The sequence below is a fragment of the Dermacentor albipictus genome, chromosome 5 (assembly GCF_038994185.2).
Source record: "Dermacentor albipictus isolate Rhodes 1998 colony chromosome 5, USDA_Dalb.pri_finalv2, whole genome shotgun sequence".
Lineage (NCBI taxonomy): Eukaryota > Metazoa > Arthropoda > Arachnida > Ixodida > Ixodidae > Dermacentor > Dermacentor albipictus.
The window spans coordinates 128,306,875-128,318,124 of NC_091825.1; the positions used below are offsets into that span (position 1 = coordinate 128,306,875).

General features: G+C 44.1%; 1 long non-coding RNA gene across 1 annotated transcript in view; it reads left to right on the forward strand.

Annotated features, from left to right (window-relative positions):
- The window catches only part of LOC135906412 (uncharacterized), a 32,566-nt gene extending 21,316 nt beyond the window's left edge, over positions 1-11,250 (forward strand). Inside the window, exon 2 of the long non-coding RNA XR_011514943.1 lies at positions 10,304-11,250. This is a non-coding gene — a long non-coding RNA (uncharacterized lncRNA). The remainder of the gene's footprint in view (positions 1-10,303) is intronic.

Below are 11,250 nucleotides of genomic sequence, written 5' to 3' on the forward strand. Positions count from 1 at the left end.
ATGGCTGTTTCGATTTACTGGGCTATAGCCTTACCTTTTCTTCGGACGCGCCAATTTTCGAAATCTATTTATTCATGGCGTGATTAGACGGAAATAGTTCCGATAGAATGGAGATTGATGTATGTGCCACGCACCAGCGTTTTCCAGAGAAGTCAGTGCACATGGCTGTTTCGATAATTTACTGGGCTATTGCCTTACCTTTTCTTCAGAAGCGCCAATTTTCGAAATCTATTTATTCATGGCGTGATTAGACGGAAATAGTTCCAATAGAATGGAGATTGGTGTATGTGCCACGCACCAGCGTTTTCCAGAGAAATCAGTGCACATGGCTGTTTTGATAATTTACTGGGCTATAGCCTTACCTTTTCTTCGGAAGCGCCAATTTTCGAAATCTATTTATTCATGGCGTGATTAGACGGAAATAGTTCCAATAGAATGGAGATTGATGTATGTGCCACGCACCAGCGTTTTCCAGAGAAGTCAGTGCACATGGCTGTTTGGATAATTTACTGGGCTATAGCCTTACCTTTTCTTCGAACGCGCGAATTTTCGAAATCTATTTATTCATGGCGTGATTAAACGGAAATAGTTCCAATAGAATGGAGATTGATGTATGTGCCACGCACCAGCGTTTTCCAGAGAAATCAGTGCACATGGCTGTTTCGATAATTTACTGGGCTATAGCCTTACCTTTTCTTCGGACGCGCCAATTTTCGAAATCTATTTATTCATGGCGTGATTAGACGGAAATAGTTCCAATAGAATGGAGATTGATGTATGTGCCACGAACCAGCGTTTTCCAGAGAAATCAGCGCACATGGCTGTTTCGATAATTTACTGGGCTATAGCCTTACCTTTTCTTCGGACGCGCCAATTTTCGAAATCCTTTTATTCATGGCCTGATTAGGCGGAAACACATCCAATAGGATAGAGATTGGTGTATGTGCCACGCACCAGCGTTTTCCAGAGAAATCAGTGCACATGGCTGTTTCGATAATTTACTGGGCTATAGCCTTACCTTTTCTTCGGACGCGCCAATTTTCGAAATCTATTTATTCATGGCGTGATTAGACGGAAATAGTTCCAATAGAATGGAGATTGATGTATGTGCCACGCACCAGCGTTTTCCAGAGAAATCAGTGCACATGGCTGTTTCGATTTACTGGGCTATAGCCTTACCTTTTCTTCGGACGCGCCAATTTTCGAAATCCTTTTATTCATGGCCTGATTAGGCGGAAACACATCCAATAGGATAGAGATTGGTGTATGTGCCACGCACCAGCGTTTTCCAGAGAAATCAGTGCACATGGCTGTTTCGATAATTTACTGGGCTATAGCCTTACCTTTTCTTCGGAAGCGCCAATTTCCGAAATCTATTTATTCATGGCGTGATTAGACGGAAATAGTTCCAATAGAATGGAGATTGATGTATGTGCCACGCACCAGCGTTCTCCAGAGAAATCAGTGCACATGGCTGTTTCGATAATTTACTGGGCTATAGCCTTACCTTTTCTTCGGACGCGCCAATTTTCGAAATCCTTTTATTCATGGCCTGATTAGGCGGAAACACATCCAATAGGATAGAGATTGGTGTATGTGCCACGCACCAGCGTTTTCCAGAGAAATCAGTGCACATGGCTATATCGATAATTTACTGGGCTATAGCCTTACCTTTTCTTCGGACGCGCCAATTTTCGAAATCTATTTATTCATGGCGTGATTAGACGGAAATAGTTCCAATAGAATGTAGATATATGTATGTGCCACGCACCAGCGTTTTCCAGAGAAGTCAGTGCACATGGCTGTTTTGATAATTTACTGGGCTATAGCCTTACCTTTTCTTCGGACGCGCCAATTTTCGAAATCTATTTATTCATGGCGTGATTAGACGGAAATAGTTCCAATAGAATGGAGATTGATGTATGTGCCACGCACCAGCGTTTTCCAGAGAAATCAGTGCACATGGCTGTTTCGATAATTTACTGGGCTATAGCCTTACCTTTTCTTCGGAAGCGCCAATTTTCGAAATCTATTTATTCATGGCGTGATTAGACGGAAATAGTTCCAATAGAATGGAGATTGATGTATGTGCCACGCACCAGCGTTTTCCAGAGAAGTCAGTGCACATGGCTGTTTCGATAATTTACTGGGCTATAGCCTTACCTTTTCTTCGGACGCGCCAATTTTCGAAATCTATTTATTCATGGCGTGATTAGACGGAAATAGTTCCAAAAGAATGGAGATTGATGTATGTGCCACGCACCAGCGTTTTCCAGAGAAATCAGTGCACATGGCTGTTTCGATAATTTACTGGGCTATATATAGCCTTACCTTTTCTTCGGACGCGCCAATTTTCGAAATCTATTTATTCATGGCGTGATTAGACAGAAATAGTTCCAATATAATGGAGATTGGTGTATGTGCCACGCACCAGCTTTTTCCAGAGAAGTCAGTGCACATGGCTGTTTCGATAATTTACTGGGCTATAGCCTTACCTTTTCTTCGGAAGCCCCAATTTTCGAAATCCATGTATTCATGGCCTGATTAGGCGGAAATACTTCCAATAGGATAGAGATTGGTGTATGTGCCAGGAAGAAGCGTTTTCGAGAGAAGTCAGTGGACATGGCTGTTTTGATAATTTACTGGGCTATAGCCTTACCTTTTCTTCGGAAGCGCCAATTTTCGAAATCTATTTATTCATGGCGTGATTAGACGGAAATAGTTCCAATAGAATTGAGATTGATGTATGTGCCACGCACCAGCGTTTTCCAGAGAAGTCAGTGCACATGGCTGTTTCGATAATTTACTGGGCTATAGCCTTACCTTTTCTTCGGAAGCGCCAATTTTCGAAATCTATTTATTCATGGCGTGATTAGACGGAAATAGTTCCAATAGAATGGAGATTGATGTATGTGCCACGCACCAGCGTTTTCCAGAGAAATCAGTGCACATGGCTGTTTCGATTTACTGGGCTATAGCCTTACCTTTTCTTCGGACGCGCCAATTTTCGAAATCCTTTTATTCATGGCCTGATTAGGCGGAAACACATCCAATAGGATAGAGATTGGTGTATGTGCCACGCACCAGCGTTTTCCAGAGAAATCAGTGCACATGGCTGTTTCGATAATTTACTGGGCTATAGCCTTACCTTTTCTTCGGAAGCGCCAATTTTCGAAATCTATTTATTCATGGCGTGATTAGACGGAAATAGTTCCAATAGAATGGAGATATATGTATCTGCCACGCACCAGCGTTTTCCAGAGAAGTCAGTGCACATGGCTGTTTCGATAATTTACTGGGCTATAGCCTTACCTTTTCTTCGGAAGCGCCAATTTTCGAAATCTATTTATTCATGGCGTGATTAGACAGAAATAGTTCCAATAGAATGGAGATTGATGTATGTGACACGCATCAGCGTTTTCCAGAGAAATCAGTGCGCATGGCTGTTTCGATAATTTACTGGGCTATAGCCTTACTTTTTCTTCGGACGCGCCAATTTTCGAAATCCTTTTATTCATGGCCTGATTAGGCGGAAACACATCCAATAGGATAGAGATTGGTGTATGTGCCACGCGCCAGCGTTTTCCAGAGAAATCAGTGCACATGGCTGTTTCGATAATTTACTGGGCTATAGCCTTACCTTTTCTTCGGAAGCGCCAATTTTCGAAATCTATTTATTCATGGCCTAATTAGGCGGAAACACATCCAATAGGATAGAGATTGGTGTATGTGCCACGCACCAGCGTTTTCCAGAGAAATCAGTGCACATGGCTGTTTCGATAATTTACTGGGCTATAGCCTTACTTTTTCTTCGGACGCGCCAATTTTCGAAATCCTTTTATTCATGGCCTGATTAGGCGGAAACACATCCAATAGGATAGAGATTGGTGTATGTGCCACGCACCAGCGTTTTCCAGAGAAATCAGTGCACATGGCTGTTTCGATAATTTACTGGGCTATAGCCTTACCTTTTCTTCGGACGTGCCAATTTTCGAAATCTATTTATTCATGGCGTGATTAGACGGAAGTAGTTCCAATAGAATGGAGATTGATGTATGTGCCACGAACCAGCGTTTTCCAGAGAAATCAGTGCACATGGCTGTTTCGATAATTTACTGGGCTATAGCCTTAGCTTTTCTTCGGACGCGCCAATTTTCGAAATCTATTTATTCATGGCGTGATTAGACGGAAATAGTTCCAATAGAATGGAGATTGATGTATGTGCCACGCACCAGCGTTTTCCAGAGAAGTCAGTGCACATGGCTGTTTCGATAATTTACTGGGCTATTGCCTTACCTTTTCTTCAGAAGCGCCAATTTTCGAAATCTATTTATTCATGGCGTGATTAGACGGAAATAGTTCCAATAGAATGGAGATTGGTGTATGTGCCACGCACCAGCGTTTTCCAGAGAAATCAGTGCACATGGCTGTTTCGATTTACTGGGCTATAGCCTTACCTTTTCTTCGGAAGCGCCAATTTTCGAAATCTATTTATTCATGGCGTGATTAGACGGAAATAGTTCCAATAGAATGGAGATTGATGTATGTGCCACGCACCAGCGTTCTCCAGAGAAATCAGTGCACATGGCTGTTTCGATAATTTACTGGGCTATAGCCTTACCTTTTCTTCGGACGCGCCAATTTTCGAAATCCTTTTATTCATGGCCTGATTAGGCGGAAACACATCCAATAGGATAGAGATTGGTGTATGTGCCACGCACCAGCGTTTTCCAGAGAAATCAGTGCACATGGCTATATCGATAATTTACTGGGCTATAGCCTTACCTTTTCTTCGGACGCGCCAATTTTCGAAATCTATTTATTCATGGCGTGATTAGACGGAAATAGTTCCAATAGAATGTAGATATATGTATGTGCCACGCACCAGCGTTTTCCAGAGAAGTCAGTGCACATGGCTGTTTCGATAATTTACTGGGCTATAGCCTTACCTTTTCTTCGGACGCGCCAATTTTCGAAATCTATTTATTCATGGCGTGATTAGACGGAAATAGTTCCAATAGAATGGAGATTGATGTATGTGCCACGCACCAGCGTTTTCCAGAGAAATCAGTGCACATGGCTGTTTCGATAATTTACTGGGCTATAGCCTTACCTTTTCTTCGGAAGCGCCAATTTTCGAAATCTATTTATTCATGGCGTGATTAGACGGAAATAGTTCCAATAGAATGGAGATTGATGTATGTGCCACGCACCAGCGTTTTCCAGAGAAGTCAGTGCACATGGCTGTTTCGATAATTTACTGGGCTATAGCCTTACCTTTTCTTCGGACGCGCCAATTTTCCAAATCTATTTATTCATGGCGTGATTAGACGGAAATAGTTCCAATAGAATGGAGATTGATGTATGTGCCACGCACCAGCGTTTTCCAGAGAAATCAGTGCACATGGCTGTTTCGATAATTTACTGGGCTATATATAGCCTTACCTTTTCTTCGGACGCGCCAATTTTCGAAATCTATTTATTCATGGCGTGATTAGACAGAAATAGTTCCAATATAATGGAGATTGGTGTATGTGCCACGCACCAGCGTTTTCCAGAGAAGTCAGTGCACATGGCTGTTTCGATAATTTACTGGGCTATAGCCTTACCTTTTCTTCGGAAGCCCCAATTTTCGAAATCCATGTATTCATGGCCTGATTAGGCGGAAATACTTCCAATAGGATAGAGATTGGTTTATGTGCCAGGAAGAAGCGTTTTCGAGAGAAGTCAGTGGACATGGCTGTTTTGATAATTTACTGGGCTATAGCCTTACCTTTTCTTCGGAAGCGCCAATTTTCGAAATCTATTTATTCATGGCGTGATTAGACGGAAATAGTTCCAATAGAATGGAGATTGATGTATGTGCCACGCACCAGCGTTTTCCAGAGAAGTCAGTGCACATGGCTGTTTCGATAATTTACTGGGCTATAGCCTTACCTTTTCTTCGGACGCGCCAATTTTCGAATTCCTTTTATTCATGGCCTGATTAGGCGGAAACACATCCAATAGGATAGAGATTGGTGTATGTGCCACGCACCAGCGTTTTCCAAAGAAGTCAGTGGACATGGCTGTTTTGATAATATACTGGGCTATAGCTTTACCTTTTCTTCGGCAATGCCAATTTTCAAAATCAATTTATTCATGGCGTGATTAGGCGGAAATACTTCCAATAGGATAGAGATTGGTGTATGTGCCACGCACCAGTGTTTTCCAAAGAAGTCAGTCGACATGGCTGTTTCGATAATTTACTGGGCTATAGCCTTGCCTTCTCTTCGGAAGTGCCAATTTTCAAAATCCATTTATTCATGGCCTGATTAGGCGGTAACACTTCCAATAGGATGGAGATTGGTGTATGTGCCACGAACCAGCGTTTTCCAGAGAAGTCAGTGGACATGGCTGTTTCGATAATTTACTGGGCTATAGTTTTACCTTTTCTTTGGAAGTGCAAATTTTTGAAATCCCGTTATTCGTGGTGTGATTAGGCGGCAATACATTCAATGGAATGGAAATTGATGTATGTGCCACGAATCAGCGTTTTCCAGAGAAGTCAGTGGACATAGCTGTTTCGATATATTGCTGGGCTATAGCTTACCTTTTCTTCCGAAGTGCCAATTTTCGAAATCCATTCATTCCTGGCGTGATGTGGCGGAAACACATCCAATAGGATAGAGATTGGTGTATGTGCCACGCACCAGTGTTTTCCAAAGAAGTCAGTCGACATGGCTGTTTCGATAATTTACTGGGCTATAGTCTTACCTTTCCTTTGGAATTGCAAATTTTTGAAATCCCGTTATTCGTGGTGTGATTAGGCGGCAATACATTCAATGGAATGGAAATTGATGTATGTGCCACGAATCAGCGTTTTCCAGAGAAGTCAGTGGATATGGCTGTTTCGATATATTGCTGGGCTATAGCTTACCTTTTCTTCCGAAGTGCCAATTTTCGAAATCCATTCATTCCTGGCGTGATGTGGCGGAAACACATCCAATAGGATACAGATTGGTGTATGTGCCACGCACCAGCGTTTTCCAAAGAAGTCAGTCGACATGGCTGTTTCGATAATTTACTGGGCCGTAGCCTTGCCTTTTCTTCGGAAATGACTATTTTTGAAATCCATTTACTCATGGCGTGATTAGGCGGTAACACTTCCAATAGGATGGAGATTGGTGTATGTGCCACGCACCAGCGTTTTCCAAAGAAGTCAGTCGACATGGCTGTTTCGATAATTTACTGGGCCATAGCCTTGCCTTTTCTTCGGAAATGACTATTTTCGAAATCCATTTACTCATGGCGTGATTAGGCGGAAACACTTTCAATAGGATGGAGATTGGTGTATGTGGCACGAACCAGCGTTTTCCAGAGAAGTCAGTGGACAGGCAGGGCAATCAGGGCACATTCATTTATTCATCGCCGAAATCGCAGTCAGCACATGTATTAGCAGGGGGAGTGATACGACGTGCGCGCGCCGAACCAACTGCTCTGAGCATCATGCATGCTTGACACTTCGACCGAAAGTTCTCGGTGAGGCCGCTCCTGCGGGAGAAAGGTCGCAGGATGATAAAGGCTCTTTGACGGCCAGAAACACCATTGTCCTATTGAAAGTAATCAGGTCGTGCTATCGTCCGTGCTTCTATCTCTCAATGCCGATAATTGGGTCGCTGCGCGCGGGACAAGTCGTGAATGACAAGCGCATCTCGCAGCCACACACTTAGCCTTCAAGAGCACGCCGCGCTTCAGTGGAGGCCAAATGGTGAGACTTTCTTTAGACAGCTTTCTCTCGCTTTTTATGCGAAGCATACTAGCCGCACAACCACGCTCTTCCTTGCTGCGCCGCGCGCGGCCGCGTAGCTACCATATGACGTCATAACAGCTGCAAAAGCGGAGGCTCAACTCGTGCGCTCGCTTGCAGCCGCGTAGCTGCATAGCCGGGCCTCAGGTCGTGCGCTCGCCTGCATGAGTTGTTTCTTCGTCTAGCCGAACCAAATATAGCCAAGCAACAGCAGTTCACCAGGCTAAACAGTGGTTCACCAACTAAAATAAAGGCTAGTATGCTTCGCATCCTGGGCTTAACCTCAGCTAAGCCACAGCCATTTTTTTATTTTGTAGCTACGTTTTTTTCTTAGGCGGGCTGCTACGGAATGCGATATTTTGCATGGTTTTCCGATTTGTTAATTAAAAGCCCTGTGCTAGAAAGCTGGGATCAGATGACCTTTTAGTACAGTAAATCTTGTTCGCAAAAGCAGGTGAAAATCAGTTAGGAAATCAGTAAGTAAGGAATAGCGTGTCGCGTTGAAGTCAAAAGAAGAAGATATGACACTTGCGGTACGAACATTTGAGAAATAGAACTGTTATGTGACGTATTGTCGGGTTTTTAGAGGTTGACAAATATACGAGTGTTATTACATGAAATACGTCTTGGCTATAATATTTTCCCTTTTTTGCTGTGATGATCTGCCGGTGTAAGTTCAGGAAATAAAAGAAGTATGCCTTTAAATTCTGTTGTTTGCGCAGAGCCTAGGAGACGCACATATATTTAAGAGAACGGATCACTTGTATTTAAAAACAACAAACATGTGTATTTGGAGTAATGACGTTGGAAATTAATGTTGCTGTATTGTGCCATAGGACGCGTGCTACTAAGCGAGTGAAAACTAAATAACGGGAGTATAGTGCTCACCCAAACACACACACAAAAAAGAACAAGGTGGGGGGGGGGGGGGTAATTGAGACTTCCAACAAGTGTATACCAGTGAGCTTTCAGAGCGCGTTCTTTCAATACGTGTATCTGGGCACCACGTGTCATTGTAGCCCGTACAAGTTGAGCACCAAGCCGATGTTAACAATCCTTTGAGGTAGTAGTTTAGAAGGTGGAAAAAAGTTCTAGTCCCGAAGCAGGACGAATTTTCAACTGCAAGGCGTTTCTTTTGAGGAGCGCGTATGGGTTTCCTTTGTAGCAATTGCTACGAACGGGTGGATGCGTGATTTTCCCTTTATTAATTACTTCTCTCCACCTTGCGGGTTTCTGCAGAATTATTGCCTCAAACTCTTGCCTTTGCTTCGAGTTGGCTACAAATTCGACTTTGCCCTGCCATCTGCTCGCCGCCTGGTTAGTACAGATGGTAGAATGGCTGCCCCGGAAAGGCGCCGGTCCCGGGTTCAAGTACCGGACCAGGACGAATTTTTCTTCAATTGCGAGGCTTTCCTTTCGAGGAATGCGTCTGGGTTTCCTTTGTAGCAATTGCTGCGAACGGGTGGATGTCTGATTTTCGCTTTATTAATCCTTTAATTATAGGGCTTTACGTGCCAAAGCCGCGGTCTCATTTTGAGACACTCCGTAGTGGGGAACTCCGGAATAATTTTGACCACCTGGGGTCCTTCAACATACACCTACATCTAAGTACACGGATGTTTTGCTTTTCGCCCTCATAGAAATGTGGCCGCCGGGGCCGGGATTCGATCCGGTAACCTTACGCTTAGCAGAGCAACACCATAGCCACTAAATAACCACGTCAAGTCCGATGAAACCTAAGTGCCAAATAGCAACGTAGTGCCCATACTAGTTGCATAAAAGTTTAAGTATGTTTTTTTTTAGCTTACTCTCCGTTAGCTTCTGTGTTACATGTTGTTCGCTCTTTGCTGTCTTTGGGAGTATGCCACGCCGTGAATACTTCATCTCATTGAATCGACCATTTTTTGCGAGTGTCATTATAATCATTGATAAACTGCTAAATATTAACGCACGCGCACTAAAGGAGACATGTGGTGCATGAGGCTGTACGTCTTCAGAGCTGTCTTCTTGTTTCATTGTCATATTGGGGTTATCTTCCGTTCCTTTAATAGATGTGAAGTATGGTAAAGTTTGGCTACAGAAGAACTTGGCCGTGTCATTATCTTGGCTAAGACAAACATCACAAAACAAAGATATATGAGGAAGTAACTACGCATTCATAACGTTTAACGAAATCACAAAACGCTAAAAAAGCAAGCCCGTATACAACGTAAAAATAATAGAGAAAAGGAAAAGAAAGTTGTGTGTACGAGAACAACACAAGCATCGTTCTAACATTAGCGCATATTCTACCAAAATGCTGGAACAGACACAAACACGAAATAGACAAGGACAACGCATTTTGTACTCTTCTGTTTTGTGTTTGTGTCCCTTATAGCATTTACCGATAACACATGCAAGTCACAATGCAAGACCAACTTGTCCCCGCAATTACTCCTAAGGCATTACCGTAACACAGTTTACGCAAAAGCTTGGCTGGATGATTTACAATGAAGATCTCGTTTTATTTTCCAGCTTACTCTTTCCTCGCATCCGGTGTTGAGTCATACGAGGGCTACCACGTTGGAGCCACTACGCTTCGACAATTACGACGTGCCTTCGACCTCTGACATGGAAGCCTTTCTTGGCGAGACCACCACCTGCACGCTTTCATCGAGTTACCGGCCCGCGCAAGTTGTGATCATGGGTGTCGCGAGCTGGTTCGGCCGCACCATAGCCCAGCGCATCGTGAGGCACTCGAGAAGCAGCCACCGCGGAGGTCAGCAGCTCCTGACGCTCGACCTGGTCATGCTTCTGCTGACCGAGAGATACGCGCTGGAGCATTGCTCGATCGAGATCTACGTCAGCCATTTTCCCAGCTTCTCGAAGCTCTTCATGGACGACCTCGAAACGCAGTGCCGGGATTTGGGGAGGGCACTGCACAGTTTCGACGTCAAGTACGCCGCGGTGTGGCACAGGGAGTCGTTGAACGACTTCCGCGCTCGAGTGTCGGAGACAGGGGTGAAATTAGAAAGCATGAGCGGCGCGGACTGGAGGTTTTTGAGGGCACTGGAAAGTGAGTGGGTGATTGCGTGAATTGCCGGAGGGTGATCCACACATTGTGGCGCCTGAGCCTTTATTCACGGATCACACGATTTGTTTCCGGTGCTGCCTAGATAGTGACACGGTGCTGGGTGAACCGAGCTTCAATAGTTATCATCCAAGTAGGGATGCAAACTAAGATTAAAGAGACGTCATCCCTCCGGCCCTTCTCGCGATGCGGGTGAAGATGGGGAGGGGAACGTAAAAACTAATCACCTCATTCGATGTCTGTCAAGTTGTCATGGAAATCTCCAGTTGCATCTTGAGGCTTGACTCCGTTTGTGTCGTCATGGAACTGTGCTGTACAAACGAGCCATCAGTTTTGATCTGCGGCGTACACTTTTTCTCCAGAATAAACGCTAAACGTCTTTTCAACAAAA